This window comes from Tamandua tetradactyla, chromosome 5 (genome assembly GCF_023851605.1).
Source record: "Tamandua tetradactyla isolate mTamTet1 chromosome 5, mTamTet1.pri, whole genome shotgun sequence".
In the NCBI taxonomy this organism is placed as follows: domain Eukaryota; kingdom Metazoa; phylum Chordata; class Mammalia; order Pilosa; family Myrmecophagidae; genus Tamandua; species Tamandua tetradactyla.
The window spans coordinates 51747437-51768553 of NC_135331.1; the positions used below are offsets into that span (position 1 = coordinate 51747437).

General features: G+C 39.9%; 1 protein-coding gene and 1 long non-coding RNA gene across 2 annotated transcripts in view; one reads left to right on the forward strand and one right to left on the reverse strand.

Moving 5' to 3' along the window:
* Window positions 1–21117, forward strand: part of KCNAB1 (potassium voltage-gated channel subfamily A regulatory beta subunit 1) — a 443831-nt gene that overhangs the window by 19817 nt on the left and 402897 nt on the right. The window lies entirely within an intron of this gene.
* LOC143684154 (uncharacterized) lies at window positions 2056–3311 on the reverse strand. Its single transcript, XR_013175878.1, has 2 exons — window positions 3148–3311; window positions 2056–2417 (listed from the first exon to the last, which is right to left on the reverse strand). It is a non-coding gene; the product is annotated as an uncharacterized LOC143684154 (long non-coding RNA).

Sequence of the window (21117 nt, forward strand, 5' to 3'; positions counted from 1 at the left end):
TGTTAGGTATGGGAGCAACAGTTTTCACCTATTGTCAACCTCATTGAAACTGTATAGGCACCATGATCAGTAAGTATCTAATTTTACCAGCAGGCAGTGGGGTTGATTAAGAAACTTGTAAATAAAACTGTTACGGAGAAGAGGTCAGGATGTGCCTCAGCAAACAGCATGTGTTGTAAGTCTTGCTATTTTTGAGAATTGATGAGAAACATTTTTTTTTTGTCTTAGTGATTAAGTTTCACAATGAACATGTTCCTGGTACTAGCTGAACCCTATGATTAGGGAGCAAGAAATATGAATTTTTGTCTTTATTCACATCGACTCAATTCCAGCTATAACTTTTTGGCTGGGTGTAGACACTTAGATGACAAAGCACTTTTAATTCTACTTTCATCTTATTAATTCATTATCCTTTGCAGCAATGGCCAATTTTGTACAGAATTATCAGTCAAGTCCAAATGTTGCATGGCTGCCATGGTACAAAGATTCATTTAGCGTGCACACAACCTTGATGATCTATAAGGTGATTCATCGCTTATTATCCCGTCTCCCAGCTGAGAAGTTGGATGCTGATGCATACTAATGCACAAAAGTCAATGCTGGGAATTGAGCCTGCGGAGTTTCGCATATTATCTTATTCAGTTCTGTCTGGTTCTCAACCTATTGGCTACTGGGAGTACTGCCTTTCGGAATCAATTACCTAAACAGTCAGTTAATCTGGGAAAGTTGTGAAATATGAAGTATGGCTGGGTCCTACTTCCCTTCTGCCTATTTACAGTTTTGCCCAAAACTACAGTGTAGATGTGATCAGATAAGGGAGGTAGAAAGCATGACATGAGTGCCCACGAAGAGATGAGAACCTTATGCTTTTCCAAGGGCTTTCACAAATATTACCTGTCTGATCCCCACCTCATTTTCTCTGCAAGAAGGGAAGACTTGCTCTCTTGATAAGAATTTATGCTCTGTCCACCTAGGTCCTCTGGCTCTCTTCCTTCCCCTGTGCCTCTGTTTTTAATTATTTGTGGCTCTGACGATCTCAGTCACTAGGCGTGAAAGCGTCTGGAGGGAAGGACCGTGTTCTTATTCATCTTGTTTTCCTGGCATCTAGCACGATACCTGGTATATGAATTGCTTATTTACCCGGAAGGAGAAAGGTGAATGTAACACAAATGGTCCATAAAGGAGTTACAGTTAATGGTGTTTGTTCAAGAGGTGAAAACATTATGGTAGATTTTCTTGGTGTCGCTCTAGCCAAATTGAGGAAGATGCACATGGGGCCTGGGTCACACCGTACTGAGCGATGGAGGTAGATCTAGCATTCAGGTCTTCTTTTACAGTACATTTCTCACTAAGACTTTCTATTACCTTTAACCTCCAAATCTTTAAGATGTATCAGCTCTCTTTGCAGTAAGCCCAGCAAAAGGGTAAATGAATTTTATCTGTATTCCAGACCAGAGATAGATTACAAATGCCTATGTATGAAGGATTGAAAAGCTGTACCAGTGTTCACGTTTTTGTTCCTGGGGGTGATTCCTAAAAACCTTTTGGTGTGAGAGGAGACCTTAATGAGAGCAAATAAGTGACTACAGGCTTATGTCATACACTGGGCTGTAGAGAGACAGAAGTGGCTAAGTTGCTGGGCGCTTCTGGGCACTGCTGGGCAATGCTGGGCACCGGCCGTGTGGTTTCCTGGGTGACGAGTGGTATGGGCAGGTCACAGGCCTGCATTCAAAAGCTTTTCCTGTGCTCAGCCTGGAGATTCAAGGGAAGCGAGAGGCAGAGCTAAGTGAAGCCCAGTTAAGGGACCACAGGGTACAAGACAGAGCAGTCCTTATAGTAAACAGGCCTTTGGGTTTCACGTATCAACACCCCTAACCAAACGCAGTCCAGTTTTATTCCCTCGACAAGTCATCATCACTCTTTTACAGATTTTCTATGTTGCAAGCACCTTTCTTCTTCTGAGCAAATGTTTCATTACATTAAATGTTTTTATTTATAATTTTTACTTATACATACATAAATATTATTAGAAATTACAATTCGTGGTGCTTAACGTTACTTTTTCATTTATGATTTTATCCCCTTTGGTTCTTCTGAGCCATCCTCATTTTCATTTTCAAACATAAATGATCAGTTCTCACTTTTGATTGGCATTTTGAGGCTTTTAGGAACTTGTTCACTGTGTTCTCAGGAGACCCCGTTCCCCCGCTTTGTGGATCACAGAGCAGTTCTCAGAAGGTGTTGAGAGATTCTTAGGCTGTGCTCAGGTACAATGGGAGCCTGTTGAGATGTTGTGAACTTATAGAAGGGAACTGCCCAGCTTTTGGCTGGAAACCACGTCCCTCATTCCTTTTCATGTGTAGCTAGTAAACGAGAAGGAATTTCCAATTCTGGATTGTAGTCTTTATTTTCACAGCCTATGAGGAAAAACAAAATGTTATTCCTTTAGCAGACTGTGCACTTTGGTTCCAAAGTAGTGGTTTTTAGCCCTATCAGAGCAAAAAATCCCTTTTATAACAACTAATTTATATTTCCCCTTTAACTATCTTGGAATGAAATTCATAGATACTTTAACCTAGCTGCACTCAAATTTTAAACAATCATTATGATGATATAACTATAATAAAATGGATAAATAAAAAGGAAAATAATTTGTAACAAGATAAATTGTACTTCTGTAGGCCTCTAGATTCTTGAACATTTCAAAATGAGCAATTTTGGTTCTAAGAGAAGTAGGAAAATCTGAAGCACAAAAAAAAGGACGGGGGAAATAAAAAGCAGAGAAACAAGTGGACCCTTGAATAATAGCTGACCCAACTTATCTGTATGTAATGATAGAAAAGGAAATGGCCAGAACCAAAGTTGAGGTGATTATGCCAAGATACACTGCAGAAGTAAGGAAGAAGTGTGGCATCTCTGTGGTAAGTGCAGGGCTTTACTTTTAAGTGTAGTGTCAAAACAATCCTCAGTGTTATGATGTGGGGCAATGCAGTGATGAATTGGCCCATATATCCTGTCTTGATGTCCCACTGTCTGTCTTAATATGTAAAAAGGCCCTGGAGGTTGCGGCCCTTGGTAGGGAACAGAGAATGCATTGGAAAACAGACAGTAATATAAAAAGTAATAAGGAGCGGGATTTATAATTACCCAGATGGTCACCTTTACTGGAGGTCTTTAGATGGAATATCATTTAGCCATAAAAAGGAATGAAGCCCTGGCATGTGACAACGTGGATGGACCTTGGAGACATCATGTTGAGTGAAATAAGCCAGACATAAAAAGACATACAAATAGTGTATGATCTTACTGATTTGAAACATTAGAATAAGTGAACTCACAGAGACAGAATCTAGAATATAGGTTGCTAAGGGACAGGATGGGGATAGGGACTGCGAAGTTAAGGCTTAAAATGTGCAGGGTTCCTATTTGGAATTATGGAAATGTTTTGGTAACGGATGGTGGTGAACATAATCAAGAGCATTGAAATAAATCTGAATGTGGTTAAAAGGGGGAAATGTTAGGTTGTGTATATGGTAACAGAACAAGAAACTTTTTAAAAACTCCATGGGGACTGCACTATACAAACAGTGAACCTGAAATTAATTAAACCATGGATTATAGTTAATAGTACAATTATAAAAACATGCTATCATCCGTTATAACAAATGGTCCACACCAATGCCAGGTGTTAATAATAGGGTGGTATATGGGGACACTGTATTTTATACCTATTGTTCTGCAAAGCCACAATTTCTCTAAGAAGGAAAAAAAATGATGTAATGAAATTGGCTGGTAGAGCTGGGAGACACAAGCAGATTAAGATAGAAAAATAAATAATTTTGATATTTTTAGCATCGTAACAGAAAAATTTAAGATTACTTGCATATAGATAGATAGGCTGCAATATGATATATTTTATAGCAACCTTTATTAGTAAAATTCAGTGAGATCCCTGAACTTCTTATGTGGTTCTAAAACTGTTAAAGGACTTTCCAATGTAACCTGTTGGCTGTCTGCAACAGCTTTTGTGGCAACCGTGATTGTACTGACACCCTTTCCAACAAAACATACAGTTGGAATTGTTAGAATACAATAACTAGAGAATATGTGGAGCAAATAAATTAATGGTTTTATAGCAAAGTCTTTATTCCATTTAAGCTTTTTTCCTAACAAAGTTCTCCTAGATGATTGAGCTTTTTGTGTATATTCTTATAAACTTTTTAGGGTTTTTTGTGAATGAGTTTTTATTTGGAATGATTTCGTTTGGGACATGTGGAGTCATCTAGACACGGTGTTTCTTGGTTGCCTTGGCTTGTCCCTGCAGGACAGCATGTCCCCATTGCCCCCCAGCACTGCCCTTGACCTGGCAATCTAAGACCTGACTCTGGTCCCCACAGGGGCCCAAGGGATTCAGAATCTTGAATACAATGGATCAGTGACAAATAAGGTTCAATGAGTCTCAGTATCTTTATTTACAGGGATTATTATGCTGTGGACCTTGTAAAGAGGGCAAAAGGAATTGCTGAAATTGCTTGAACCCATTCTATATAATAGAAACTATGCAATTCTGTGCAGTGATTTTAAACTTTATTATATGCAACAGACAATGATATTTTGTCCTTCCTCAAGAAGAAACTGATAAAAACCCTTAGGGATGACTAAGGGAGCAGTTTCTGTTCTTGTTCTGTTTGAATTTCCCTTCTTGAGCAGTTCTTGCCACCCGGGAAATTTGGGTGTTTCTAATTGCCCTTTGCTTTCGGTCTCTGCTGAAAGTTCATTTTTAAGTACAGAGTCCTGATCAATCACATTTCAACAGAGGCCCATGGTCTTTCTATTGTCTGACTGTTCACCCAGAAAATGGCTTCCTTCTGCGTTTACAAGGCCCCAGCTTCCTTTTTTTCTGCTGGATGGAAGTACATTGTATTTTCTGATCAGCTGAATCTCTTCTTCAGACTCAGTTGAAGAGAGGAATTACACATGCTGCTCTCTGGGGGTAAATTGAGTAAAAAACCGTGGCTGCTGAGACACTTCCTGAGTCATGGTTCATTCCAGGTTTAGGCTCAGAGGTTTTGGGTTGAACCAATTTTGTTGAGTTTGAGCCCTACAAGGATAAAAATTTATAGTTGATGAAATATGTTGCTCAAAGCCGTTTCTATTAAATCTGAGCATCAGGTCATGGTTAGATATTTAACATATGCACACATTCACACACACACACACATACCTAAATCTGTTTCCACTTGTATTATTTTGAACTATAAAACCTTTCAGTAATATCCATTGTAACAATAAAGATGGTCTATATCGGCTTCTCTCTGCTATAAATATCATTGAATAGTTGCTTTCCTGAAGAATCCTAATCTGTATGACTATATTTAAAATATAAATTTCTCCCCAGTGTTCCTTTGGCTACAAAGAATCTAGCACTGACTATAAAAGAGTGCTTGAAAGAATTTCCTTGAAGGAAAATGGGACAGTAAGAGGGAAAGTGATTTATACTTTTCATTAAACAGTAATACATACTTTGACCAATTTTATATATATCCATTAAAGAGCAAAAATGTGTAATATGTCATCCTTGAAGACAGTTCTTTATGTTTACCTAACATTCCCTTCTTTGAGTAAACCAATCATAAGTGAGTCCAATGCGCATTTCAGAGTTCTGAATGTGTATGTCAAGCTCTCCCTTTCCCCCACACTTTCCAGAAAGCAGATACACTACAGAGCCTGCAGCCACACATCTGTAAGTATGTACCCAACTGTCCTCTTTGCACAGTTTCTGAAAATTCCTTTTGAAATCCATGGCAAAAATGCCCAACCTTAGGGTAAATTCCATCTTGCAAGTTCTCCTCACAAACCACCGGCTGTTCTGGGATCTTTGTATTTATTCTTGTCTAATCAAGTCCCGGGTGATTCCAAGGAATCGATTGTGAGAAACAGGGCTGTTATTATGTGCCAGGCAGGGAGCTTCCTAAATAAGAAATCCCATCTCAAAACCTTTTCAAATGCATTTCAGCTCAAGCTAGACACAGTAGACTGGGTTTTGTATTTCTTGGCACACATGCCTGGGTCATAATAATTTAAAAACTAGACAGGATTCAAAGAAATTTTAAGAAGGATCCCTGAACTAGGAACAAAATGATCATTTGATGCCCAGAAGATTCACACATAAACCTGGCAATTTTCTTGGTATCTTTATGCATCAGAAACTATTATTAAACAAGATACTGCAAGCAAATATACTGATTCCCTTTGTGAGGCTGAGCCAGGCAGTGGGGCAGTGGTGTTTCATAACAGAATTCCATTCTTGAAAAATACATTGCCCCACTATGTGATTCAAATGGCATTTTTCAAAAGGGAATTAAGGATGGGTGTGGGTCATTGTATCTAGGCCAGTGGTCAGTGATGAGTGAAGATAAGGAAGGGAAGATATGGGGCCTTTTTAGGGAAGCCCAGAGAACAGCATCATGAAGGCATGACAAGGAGATAAAACTTTAGGTCAAAGGACTGAGGATACGGGTTGGGGAAGTCCTCAGAGGCTGAATGAAAATTGGTGTGGAAATACTCTCTGAGCCAGGTTTTACCAGCCATGGAAAGAGCCGAGAGCACCAGATGCCTTTTATGCTAGAGTGGTTCTGACTTGTCTACTAAGCCCCACGTGACTTTGCCAGTGCCTCTGGATGTAAAGGTCCTTTCCATTGTTGAGCAGGTTCTTTCAGGAACTGTGTTTGAGTATTTTTTCACTGGTGTAACTTAAACATTTTGCTGCTAGGAAAACACATGTAGAGCTCATTAAAAGCACCTGACAAGTATTGCCTCACAAAGCCTCCTTCTCTAGAAGGAAAGAAGAGCCCGGAAGAAGATCTGAAGGTTTGATGCCTTTACCCACCACTGTCAACATCTGAGAGAGACAGGAGCTCTGATCACAAGAGCCATGAAATCTGTCTGTTTAGTAGAAATGGATTCTGCCCTTTTCTTACACCACTTCGACTGTGTCTCAAGAAGCACAGCTCTGATTTCACTGTGGGGAGAACAGAACTGTTTTCAAGATGTCCAAAGACTTGGTCAATGTCAATAGAGAAAAAAAAAGAGAGAGAAAAGAAAGAAGAAGAAAATTCATTCTCTGGAAGTGAAATTCTTCCCAGTGTTCAGCAATTAGTCAAAAATGCCAAACCTACCAGAAATGGGTGCTGTGTTAGTTAGATTCAGTTGTCAACTTGGCCAGGTGAGCATACCTAGTCTTGTTGCTGCGGACATAAGCCAACCGTACGTGAACCTCATCTGTTGCCAATTACATCTGCAGTCGGCTAGGAGGCGTGTCTGCTGCAATGAGTGACGTTTGACTTAATTGGCCGGTGCTTAAATGAGAGATTGTAGCGCAGCACTGCTAAGCAGCTCTGCATTCCTCATCTCAGCACTAGCAGCTCAGCCCAGGCCTTTGGAGATGCAGAAAGAAGTGACCCCGGGGAAAGTTGTTGGAACCCAGGGGCCTGGAGAGAAGACCAGCAGAGACCATCCTGTGCCTTCCACGTAAGAAAGAACCTCAGTGGAAAGTTAGCTGCCTTTCCTCTGAAGAACCAACAAAATAAATCCCCTTTTATTAAAAGCCAATCCGTCTCTGGTGTGTTGCATTCTGGCAGCTAGCAAACTAGAACAAGCAGTAAGAACAATTATCCTGTGGTCAGTAGGGAAGAAAATGGGCATAGTCCATGCAGTGGTACTTTCAGCTTCCTTCAACTCTCTGTGTGACTCCGAGTCAAGTCCTTAACCTCTCTCAGGATCCCAGTTTCCTCATCTTTGGGTGAGAGCATTAACTCTAAGATCCCATCCAGCTTGAACATTCTGTGTAACTGGGAAAACCAGGCAACACCTGGTACATTTAGGGGCCAAGGTAGTGCTCAAGTAGAGCTTCTTGTATCCAATTTTACTGAACACGATTTTAGGAACCAAACACTTGGCATTTTCTCTCACTGTTTCCTTCAAGTAATAATTGATTTTTAGTGGTTTGTTCCTAGGTAAGAATTAGAAACTTTATGCCACTAGCAGTGGACTACATGCAGGGCTTATAAGGAGGAGCTGCTTTTTGCAAATGAGATTTTCTTGATGAGATTTCAGCAGGAGGAGCTCTTTAGCTGTGTGACCAGCCATATCAGGAGAGGGGTAACTTGTCAGCAGGATCTGTGGACTCAACAAAATAAAATTCTCCCAGCAGAGAATAGCCACCTATTCTTTACCCATAAAGAAATAGGATGGGCCCTTCCTTAATATATTTCAGCATAAAATCAAGATATCAACAGGAAGCTAGAAAAGCACATACATGCCGAAACTCATTTAGGTCTGTTCTTTCAAAGTGGTTAACTGCTCCTAAATGTCAGGGGTTGGTGATAGCCCCAGGGGGTGGGGGAACTGGGATTTAGCAAATGTGGTTGGATCCACTAGCCTTGGTCACACAGCCCAGTGAGAAGGCATGGAGCCACCTATGCAGGGGTGAATGCTGAGAGGCAGATGCCAGCTTCTAGTCAACTTCACCAGATGCTAGTTACCCAAATGCTCCTCAAATCAGTGCGTGGACCTGTTCAGGGCAACATGGTACTTTTCTCTTTATTTACTTATCTGTTCATATATATTTGATGCAGGGCTTTGAGTGGTCTCAGTCTAAGGATCAGCTCATGAGGATTCTGCTCTGTCCAGGTGTGTCTGGATTTACACATTTCAGAATTGTCATTAAAGGAAAGCAGAAGGGCCTCAGGCTTTTGAAGTCCACCGGTGTCTTATTATCAGGCCCTTTCCCCTGTGGAGCTGTCCTCATTCTCTGATGTCCCCTCCCCACCCTTCATATCTGCTTTCAGCATCTCCAAAGCACTAGGAGGCAATTTGATGACTTTATCTCCATTGTGTGTGATAATGACTTATTTTCTTTTTCTAAGGGTATCTTTATTTAAATGGGAATAACATCCATTAACCCACAAGGAGACTTCAGGCAAAAGTCCAAAAGTGCACTGGAGGTCTATTAAAGAGAGGTTCTGATACTCTGTCCCTCAGATCATGTCATGCAGAGCTCTAACCCCCAGTCACACATAACTACTTCTGCCTTGCTTTACCCAGACATTTCTTAAAGTAGCCAGGGAATTAGATAATGCAAAATTGAACCTATGGTTCTTAATTTTTTTTTTCTGAGAATCTGTTAAGAGCCCTGGATTCCCCTCCCAGGTAGATGCAATATGCACACATATCCTAAGTTTGCATACAATTTTAAGAGGGCTCACTCAGACTCGCCTTGGGATTCCAGAGTTAGAGAAAGCTCATATGGGAGTTAGGAGAGATTGGATTTGAGGTTATACTGCAATTGTAGGCAAGTTCCTTGGTTTACTATGGACCTGATTTCTTACCTGTGAAGGAAAACCTCAGTTTACATCAGTGGTTCGTAACTAGGGATAGAGCTGTGGGAATATTTCACCCCTCACATCCATCAGAGATATTTAATCAAGGGAGAGAAGAATGTGGGTTTTGAAAAATCTCCCCAGGTGAGGTGATATGCTCCAACTGGGGTTGAGCATTACTGGTAAGGAGCCCTCTAAGATGACCCGTGGCATCTAATAATCTACCACTCTGTTAAGATTATGCTCCAGAAATTCTATTCCACAAGGTTCAGAGGATGCTCTGCCAAGAACTAGAGGGGAGAAGGGGCGGAGCACCACAGAGAAGGCTGGAAGCTGGGCTTCACCCTTGTTGCATCTCTGTCCCATTGTGTAGTGGGGAAAAGTAGTAGGAAGGGAGCAGGACCCTTCTAGAATTCTCTTTTCCTTGATAACCCTTTGTATTGGGAGCGGACTTACCTTTTCAATCTTGAGGGGACTGAGGATCTAGTTTATTTTTATTCTTTTTTTTTTTTTTTTTTTTTTTTTTAAGAGAGAGGGAGGAAGGGAAGGAAAGACAGAGAAGGAAGGAAGGGAGGAAGAAAGGGAAACATTTTTAAACATTTTCTTGTTTTATTATATTTTGTTTGTTTGTTTGTTTTTTACATGGGCTGGGGCCAGGAATCGAACCGGGGTCCTCCGGCACGGCAGGCAAGCACTCTTGCCCGCTGAGCCACCGCGGCCCGCCCTATTTTTATTCTTTGAGAGCCTATGTACTTGACTTGATGATGCAGGATATTTTTGCTAAATAAATTTATATATCATGAGTTGTTCTTAAACCAAATGATTGTGATGTGTTCCTGCTGCCCCACTCCAGCTGACAATCATTAACATTGTCTGAAGCTTCATTTTACTGAAGACCTTGAAATAGGCGTTAATTTGTTCATTAATTCAAATTCAAGAAATATTTACTAAGCTCTTCCTATGAGCTTGACACAGTAGAATTTTCAAAAGAGTGGAATTTAAGAAGCATTTAGAGTTCTGTGCTAATACTTATAACGTTATATAAATATTATTTTAAAAGTTATAGTTTAGGAGATCCAAGATGGCGTCTTAGTAAGGTACATGCGTCTTAGTTCCTCTGACTCCAAATCAACTAATAGGTGAACAGAAACAGTACAGAACAGCTCCCGGGGCTACAGCAGGGAATGGACACACAGCGTAACCCAGTCTGGGCTGGTTAGTCTGACTGCGAAACTCGGCTGCGGTGAGTGAGATCCCTGAGCGGCGGGCGATTTCCCGAGCAGCCACAGCTGCGGCGGTCCGAGCTAATCCCTCCCTCCTTCCCGGGCTGGCTGAGAGACGCAGAGAGACAAGCTTCCCAGCCAAGGCGGCCGGCGCCACACTTTTGCGGGCGGCTTCAAGTCTCGGCTTCGAGTCCGCGACTACGAGTCTCAGATCAGAGGGCTATCCAAAGTCTGGGCTGGCAAGTCTGACTACGAGACTTGGCTGCGGCGAGACCCCCCGAGCGTCTGCAGCTGCGGCGGTCCGAGCTAATCCCTCCCTCCTTCCCGGGCCGGCTGAGAGTATCGCAGAAGCAAGTTTCCCAAGCCGAGGCAGGCGGCGCCCTTCTTTTGCGGGCGGCTTCGAGTCTCGGCTTTGAGTCCGCGACTACGAATCTTAGATCAGAGGGCTATCCAAAGTCTGGGCTGGCTAGACTGACTGCGAGACTCGGCTGCGGTGAGACCCCCTAGCGGTGCGTGATTTCCCGATCAGCGGCAGCTGCGGTGGTCCGAGCTACTCCCTCCCTCCTTTCCGGGCCAGCTGAGAGTATTGGAGAAGCAAGTTTCCCAAGCCGAGGCAGGCGGCACCCCTCTTTTGCGGGCGGCTTCGAGTCTCTGCTTCGAGTCCGCGGATACGAGTCTCGGATAGGAGGGCTATCCAAGCCGTGGTAGCCCCCCCCACGGGAGGCTTCCTGGTCCGGTGGGGAATCCCCCAGGCCCGCTGCGGCCGGCAACCAGCCACAGGGTCCCCTCAAGCCACGGCAGCTGACGCCCCCACCACACGCGGCCCCTGAACCAACGGAGAGAATTGGATCCGAAATCCCCAGGCCACGGAGATCGGTGACTGGGGGAGACCCATTCCAAATACTTGAGACAAATGTGTGCCATGTGTGCCACGTACTGGGCAAGATAAGAAAAACAGATCCCAGAGATTTCACAGAAAAATCTTACAACCTTGCTGGGTCCAACACCCAGAGAAATCTGAATAAATGCCCAGACGCCAGCAGCAGAAGATAACTGTCCACGCTCAAAAGATTGAGAATATGGCTCAGTCAAAGGAACAAACCAATAGCTCAAATGAGACACAAGAGCTGAGACAACTAATGCTGAATATACGAACAGAAATGGAAAACCTCTTCAAAAATGAAATTGATAAATTGAGGGAGGACATGAAGAGGACATGGGCTGAACATAAAGAAGAAATAGAAAAACTGAAAAAACAAATCGCAGAACTTATGGAAGTGAAGGATAAAGTAGCAAACATAGAAAAAATAATGGATAGCTACAATGATAGATTTAAAGAGACAGAAGATAGAATTAGTGATTTGGAGGATGGAACATCTGAATTCCAAAAAGAAACAGAAACTATAGGGAAAAGAATGGAAAAATTTGAACAGGGTATCAGGGAACTCAAGGACAATATGAACCGCACAAATATACGTGTTGTAGGTGTCCCAGAAGGAGAAGAGAAGGGAAAAGGAGGAGAAAAACTAATGGAAGAAATTATCACTGAAAATTTCCCAACTCTTATGAAAGACTTAAATTTACAGATCCAAGAAGTGCAGCGCACCCCAAAGAGATTAGACCCAAATAGGCGTTCTCCAAGACACTTACTAGTTAGAATGTCAGAGGTCAAAGAGAAAGAGAGGATCTTGAAAGCAGCAAGAGAAAAACAATCCATTACATACAAGGGAAACCCAATAAGACTATGTGTAGATTTCTCAGCAGAAACCATGGAAGCTAGAAGACAGTGGGATGATATATTTAAAATACTAAAAGAGAAAAACTGCCAACCAAGACTCCTATATCCAGCAAAATTATCCTTCAAAAATGAGGGAGAAATTAAAACATTCTCAGACAAAAAGTCACTGAAAGAATTTGTGACCAAGAGACCAGCTCTGCAAGAAATACTAAAGGGAGCACTAGAGTCAGATACAAAAAGACAGAAGAGAGAGATATGGAAAAGAGTGTAGAAAGAAGGAAAATCAGACATGATATATATAATACAAAAGGCAAAATGTTAGAGGAAAATATTATCCAAACAGTAATAACACTAAATGTCAATGGACTGAATTCCCCAATCAAAAGACATAGACTGGCAGAATAGATTAAAAAACAGGATCCTTCTATATGCTGTCTACAGGAAACACATCTTAGACCCAAAGATAAACATAGGTTGAAAGTGAAAGGTTGGGAAAAGATATTTCATGCAAATAACAACCAGAAAAGAGCAGGAGTGGCTATACTAATATCCAACAAATTAGACTTCAAATGTAAAACAGTTAAAAGAGACAAAGAAGGACACTATATACTAATAAAAGGAACAATTAAACAAGAAGACATAACAATCATAAATATTTATGCACCGAACCAGAATGCCCCAAAATACGTGAGGAATACACTGCAAACACTGAAAAGGGAAATAGACTCATATACCATAATAGTTGGAGACTTCAACTCACCACTCTCATCAATGGACAGAACATCTAGACAGAGGATCAACAAAGAAATAGAGAATCTGAATATTACTATAAATGAACTAGACTTAATAGACATTTATAGGACATTACATCCCACAACAGCAGGATACACCTTTTTCTCAAGTGCTCATGGGTCATTCTCAAAGATAGACCATATGCTGGGTCACAAAGCAAGTCTTAACAAATTTAAAAAGATTGAAATCTTACACAACACTTTCTCGGACCACAAAGGAATGATGTTGGAAATCAATAATAGGCAGAGTGCCAGAAAATTCACAAATACGTGGAGGCTCAACAACACACTCCTAAACAACGAGTGGGTCAAAGAAGAAATTGCTAGAGAAATTAGCAAATACCTCGAGGTGAATGAAAATGAAAACACAACATATCAAAACTTATGGGACGCAGCAAAGGCAGTGCTAAGAGGGAAATTTATTGCTCTAAATGCCTATATCAGAAAAGAAGAAAAGGCAAAAATTCAGGAATTAACTATCCATTTGGAAGAACTGGAGAAAGAACAACAAGCTAACCCCAAAGCAAGCAAAAGGAAAGAAATAACAAAGATTAGAGCACAAATAAATGAAATTGAAAACATGAAAACAATAGAGAAAATCAATAAGGCCAGAAGTTGGTTCTATGAGAAAATCAATAAGATTGATGGGCCCTTAGCAAGATTGACAAAAAGAAGAAGAGAGAGGAAGCAAATAAATAAGATCAGAAATGGAAGAGGAGACATAACTACTGACCTCACAGAAATAAAGGAGGTAATAACAGGATACTATGAACAACTTTACGCTAATAAATACAACAATTTAGATGAAATGGACGGGTTCCTGGAAAGACATGAACAACCAACTTTGACTCAAGAAGAGATAGATGACCTCAACAAACCAATCACAAGTAAAGAAATTGAAGCAGTCATTCAAAAGCTTCCTAAAAAGAAAAGTCCAGGACCAGATGGCTTCACATGTGAATTCTATCAAACATTCCAGAAAGAATTAGTACCAACTCTCCTCAAACTCTTCAAAAAAATCGAAGTGGAGGGAAAACTACCTAATTCATTCTATGACGCCAACATTACCCTCATACCAAAACCAGGCAAAGATATTACAAGAAAAGAAAACTACAGGCCGATCTCTCTAATGAATATAGATGCAAAAATCCTAAATAAAATTCTAGCAAATCGTATCCAACAACACATTAAAAGAATTATTCATCATGACCAAGTAGGATTCATCCCAGGTATGCAAGGATGGTTCAACATAAGAAAATCAATTAATGTAATACACCATATCAACAAATCAAAGCAGAAAAATCACATGATCATCTCAATTGATGCAGAGAAGGCATTTGACAAGATTCAACATCCTTTCCTGTTGAAAACACTTCAAAGGATAGGAATACAAGGGAACTTCCTTAAAATGATAGAGGGAATATATGAAAAACTCACAGCTAATATCATCCTTAATGGGGAAAAATTGAAAACGTTCCCCCTAAGATCAGGAACAAGACAAGGATGTCCACTATCACCACTATTATTCAACATTGTGTTGGAGGTTCTAGCCAGAGCAATTAGACAAGAAAAAGAAATACAAGGCATCAAAATTGGAAAGGAAGAAGTAAAACTATCACTGTTTGCAGACGATATGATAATATACATCGAAAACCCGGAAAAATCCACAACAAAACTACTAGAGCTAATAAATGAGTACAGCAAAGTAGCAGGTTACAAGATCAACATTCAAAAATCTGTAGCATTTCTATACACTAGCAATGAACAAGCGGAGGGGGAAATCAAGAAACGAATCCCATTTACAATCGCAACTAAAAGAATAAAATACCTAGGAATAAATTTAACTAAAGAGACAAAAAACCTATATAAAGAAAACTACAAAAAACTGCTAAAAGAAATCACAGAAGACCTAAACAGATGGAAGGGCATACCGTGTTCATGGATTGGAAGACTAAATATAGTTAAGATGTCAATCCTACCTAAATTGATTTACAGATTCAATGCAATACCAATCAAAATCCCAACAACTTATTTTTCAGAAATAGAAAAACCAATAAGCAAATTTATCTGGAAGGGCAGGGTGCCCCGAATTGCTAAAAACATCTTGAGGAAAAAAACAAAGCTGGAGGTCTTGCACTGCCTGACTTTAAGGCATATTATGAAGCCACAGTGGTCAAAACAGCATGGTATTGGCATAAAGATAGATATATCGACCAATGGAATCGAATAGAGTGCTCAGATATAGACCCTCTCATCTATGGACATTTGATCTTTGATAAGGGAGTCAAGCCAACTCACCTGGGACAGAACAGTCTCTTCAATAAATGGTGCCTAGAGAACTGGATATCCATATGCAAAAGAATGAAAGAAGACCCATCTCTCACACCCTACACAAAAGTTAACTCAAAATGGATCAAAGATCTAAACATTAGGTCTAAGACCATAGAACAGTTGGAGGAAAATGTAGGGAGATATCTTATGAATCTTACAATTGGAGGCGGTTTTATGGACCTTACACCTAAAGCAAGAGCACTGAAGAAGGAAATAAATAAATGGGAACTCCTCAAAATTAAACACTTTTGTGCATCAAAGAACTTCATCAAGAAAGTAGAAAGACAGCCTACACAATGGGAATCAATATTTGGAAACGACATATCAGATAAAGGTCTAGTATCCAGAATTTATAATGAGATTGTTCAACTCAACAACAAAAAGATAGCCAACCCAATTGCAAAATGGGAAAAAGACTTGAATAGACACCTCTCAGAGGAGGAAATACAAATGGCCAAAAGACACATGAAGAGATGCTCAATGTCCCTGGCCATTAGAGAAATGCAAATCAAAACCACAATGAGATATCATCTCACACCCACCAGAATGGCCATTATCAACAAAACAGAAAATGACAAGTGCTGGAGAGGATGCGGTGAAAGAGGCACACTTATCCACTGTTGGTGGGAATGTCAAATGGTGCAACCACTGTGGAAAGCAGTTTGGCGGTTCCTCAAAAAGCTGAATATAGAATTGCCATACGACCCAGCAATACCATTGCTGGGAATCTACTCAAAGGAATTAAAGGCAAAAACTCAAACAGACATTTGCACACCAATGTTTATAGCAGCGTTATTTACAATTGCAAAGAGATGGAAACAGCCAAAATGTCCATCAACAGACGAGTGGCTAAACAAACTGTGGTATATACATACGATGGAATATTATCCAGCTTTTAGGCAGGATAAACTTATGAAGCATGTAATAACATGGATGAACCTAGAGAACATTATGCTGAGTGAGTCTAGCCAAAAACTAAAAGACAAATACTGTATGGTCCCAATGATGTGAATCGACACTCGAGAATAAACTTGGAATATGTCATTGGTAACAGAGTTCAGCAGGAATTAGAAACAGGGTAAGATAATGGGTAATTGGAGCTGATGGAATACAGTCTGTGCAATAGGACTAGATACAAAAACTCAAAAATGGACAGCACAATAATACCTAATTGTAAAGTAATCATGTTAAAATACTGAACGAAGCTGCATCCGAGCTATAGGTTCTTGCTTTGTTTTGTTTTGTTTGTTTTGTTCTTATTATTATTACTTTTATTTATTTATTTTCTCTATATTAACATTCTATATTTTTTTCTGTTATACTGCTAGTTCTTCTAAACCGATGCAAATGTACTAAGAAACGATGATCATGCGTCTATGTGATGATGTTAAGAATTACTGATTGCATATGTAGAATGGTATGATGTCTAAAAAAAAATGGTCAGCACAATACTGCCTAATTGTAATGTAATTATGTTGGAACGCTGAATGAAGCTGCATCTGATCTATAGTTTTTTTTGTTTTTTTTTCTTTCTCTTATATATTTTTGTACTTTTTATTTTTATTTGTGTTTTCTCTGTGTTATCACTTTATTTCTTTTTCTGTTGTCGTGCTATTTCTTTCTCTAAATCGATGCATATGTACTGAGAAATGATGACCATACACCTATGTGATGATATTAAGAATTACTGATTGCATATGTAGAATGGATTGATTTCTAATGTTGTGTTAGTTAATTTTTTTTAATTAATAAAAAAAAAATTCACATACCACACACACACACACACACACACAAAAGTTATAGTTTACTTATGTTTTTCTCCATTTCAGAAGAAGGGATATAAAACTTTATAAAATAAAAGATGCATTTTCATTTTCTTAAATCTCCTTTTTATTATTCTGTGGTTATGGCCCCCCTTGGAATTTTTCTGGCTGATTAATCTTTGATTTCCTGCTAAAGGACCCAGCCACCTATATGTGCTTCCACGTGGGAGAACAGCCCTCTGTGGGCTCCCTCATGGGGTGTGGGTCAGAGAGCTGAACCAGTCTCACCAACAGCTTTGTCTCCTGCCCTCCATTGTATGAAATAACTCTATAATGTAGCATTCTTGTTATCTAAATAGCAGGGCTAACCCTACACAACAAAAGTATCAATACAATGAATTAATATGAGGAGATTGCTTAGTACTTGTCAATGCCGTAGATCTAAACTGTTCCCACTCAGGGAAAGATGACCGCGTCTCAAATACTGGAATCCTTTCTTCGAAACTTTATAATTGACTGAATATAGTAAAAGATTTTGCACTCAGGATAGTAGTTGTACTTTTGATGTAAATCCCCCTGGAGCAAGTAATATTAATAAAAATACTACTTATTAGATACTCTGTATGTGCTGGGCTCTATATTAGGCACTTTAATATTGATTTATTATGTTACTTAACATATAGTACATTGAACGCTTACTGTATCTCAGATTACCCAAGTAATACTCATAATAGCCTTCCCAGCTTGGAACTATTACTGTTTTCATCCTCCTTTTACAGTTGAGAAAGCTGAGGCTTTGAAGGATTAAGTAACTTGCCAGAAGTCTTTCAGCTAGTGAATAGCAGAGAGGTGGAATTTCAATGCAGTTTCTCAGATATTATTTCTCATTCAATCCTCCCCACAATCCTGCAAAGTAGGCATGGGCATTTCCACTTTACAGATAAGGATACAGCCGTGGGAAAGTGAGATAATTCGATGATCATCAAATAGCTGGTTATGGCAGAAGTCAGGTGTGGAACCAGATTGGTTCACTGTGCCACACCAACTAACCATGGTTCTAATATTAAAAAGGAGGGTGCTGACTTATCTAAATTTTTAAAAGTAAAAGTTCTTATTTTGGTTTACATAACCACTTTCTTTCCTTAGATACTCAGTGTCAGAAGGAAATGCTTTGTATCTGGAAATTTAATGGAAAATTTTATGACATTATTGTTATTGCTATGATGATTCATTTTCATATTCTCTTTTGAATGCAGCAGCACTTGACTGATTCTGCAATGAAGTTCCTATTAATACACTCCAGAAAGTGCTTTTTGAACACCTACCATTTGCAAGGCTCTAAGTTAGACACAATGATGACTAGTGATATGAACAAAACACAGTCCATCACGTAAACAAGGCAGAATTCCAGATACCATGCAGGAGACCAAACAAGCAATAACAGAGACATAAACAATGTGTTCTTTTAGGTTCCAAGAGGGAGAACAGAAAATGTCACATGGGAAAGTTGGAAACAGACATAGTCCTTGAAGAATGGTTAGAATTCCAAGAGAGGAAGAGTCTATCAGCAGACACAACACAAGGTTTAGGAAAGTGGGAAATGTGTTTAGGGGAGCAACTGAGCAGTCCAACTTGATGGAGAATGGGGTCCTTTTAGGGGAACTTTCAATACCAGGGTGAAGAGTTAGTTCTTACTTTGGTTGGTGATGGGGAGCCATTCAAGGTCTCCAGCAGAAGAGTGATTTGATAAAGCTCTGCTTGGGGACTATGGATCAGATGTAACATGTTGGGTTGGATTGGGGGGGTGGGGAGAGAGAGAGAAATGAGATGGGCTGCAGGGAGGCTTATCTGGACCTCTAGTTAGGAGGAAATGAGGCTGAGAATGAGGGGATGGTGGTGGGTATACAAAGAGTAGAGGTCAGAGAGACACCACAGAGATTTTTACTGACTGAATTTGGTGACTTATTGGATAGGGAGGGGAATGAAAGGAGGAGTCAAAGGTGGTGGTAAAATATGATGAGCCAAAAATGGTCATTAACTGCAAAACAAAAGGCAGTGGGGAGTGGTGGTCTTTATTTGGGAGGGAAGATGTTAAATTCAATTTAGAGCATCTCAAGTTTGGGGTTCTATAGGACAGGCATTTGAAAGAAATGGGAGAAATGGGTTTAGAATTTGGGAAAAAGATTGGCGTATAAATGACAGATTACTAAAATATATGCAAGTATTCCTAGGAAATAGGTAAGAGAGCAATGCCCCAAAATATTAATTATGATTGCTTTGAGGGTGTGGGATTATAGTTAATCTGTATTCTTTCTATTTATTTTTTGTTATCACTCAAAATATTTACTTTATTATGAACATTATTAACTTTATAATTGTAAAATTATAAAGTAGGGTCTCCATGTTTCTTGAGATCCAGGTAAGATGGGTTTAAATCCCCATTTCCTGCCTCATGGTAAATCCAACACCCTCCTAAGATATAGTATCTGGAGATTTAATGGAAAATTTTATGACATTATTGTTATTGCTGTGATGATTCATTTTCATATTCTTTTTTGAGAATTTTGGAGACTCTCATTGTCTAAAATTTCATAGGTGCTTCCCTTATTGAATACCTCACTTATCCAGAAGCATTCCCCTTCTTTAAGGAGAAGGTTTCACAAAAACAGACTCACGCAAGTCCTTTGTGGATAGCAGAATTTCTTGAAGATCGGGGAGGGGGCGGATTATGGGACTTTACAATCTAGGTATACAAACAACTTGTTTGTATATCTGATCGAGAAGGAAATGCTTCTTTTTAAACGCTCTTTCAGCTACTTTGACCAACTCAGCTTCAGTTCATGCCACGCATCTTCTCCTTCCCCTGTGGGGAATACCTCCCCTCCACTTTCATTCCCACAAGTCCTCCTGTTTTCTTAAGAAAATCAGTTTAGTCCTCCTTTGTTCTGCTCCCTCCTTCCAGATTTTATCCTGGGACTTGTCTTTTTCCATCTGAGTAGCCCAATAATGTATCTTCTTAAACTAAGTTTCATCTCTTAGAAGAATTTTTGTGTCAGTCTTAATATGACTTTTTTACTATTCAATAATTAATTTAAATATGTATGTTTTTAAATAACTAAATATAGAAGTCTTGGGGTGGGTTGAGACCATCTGGGAAGAATAAACAATGAGGGGTTGAAGTGGTCGATAGTGAACCCAAGGAGGGAGATGAGGAGACACACTCAGAGAAGTAACAGAATCAGGACAGTGAACACCAAAATTTCCAGAAGCAGAAAGCAGTTTGGTGGTTCCTCAGAAAATTAAATATGAAAGTTACCATATGGACTTCTGGGAAGATGGCAGAGTAGTGAGCTCCGAGACTTAACCCTTCCACCAAAACAACTACTAAACAGGCAAGAACTGTCTGAAATACTTTGAAATTCCAGAAGCCAGACAAGAGGAGAGTAGGAGGAAGCAGACAAATTACAATAAAGAACTATAAACTGCTCTCTCTGAGCAATGGCTACCAGTGCTCATCCACCACTTTTGTGACAGACCACCACAAGGTCCAGTCCCCAGCTAGCTGCTGGTGAAAGAGAGAGACAAAAATCCTCATCCCCGAGAACAGGGGTAAGCACAGCCAGTTACTGATCTCAGCTTTGGATTAGTGGATTTGAATTGCTGGGTCTCAGCTCTCAGGGCAACTATTATTTCAACCTGCCCCAGACAGGGGCAGAGACAATGATTTAAAGATGCAACACTTCCCCCAGGGTTGCAGGGAATAATTAGCTGAAAAGACTGATTTTGCTGTGCAGTCCAAGAAAATCTAAGCTTTTCCCATCAGTGAAAATTTGGTGCCCTTCCTGAGTCCTTCCCCAAGGCACTTTGGAGCCTGTCTGTGCCTCCTTCATG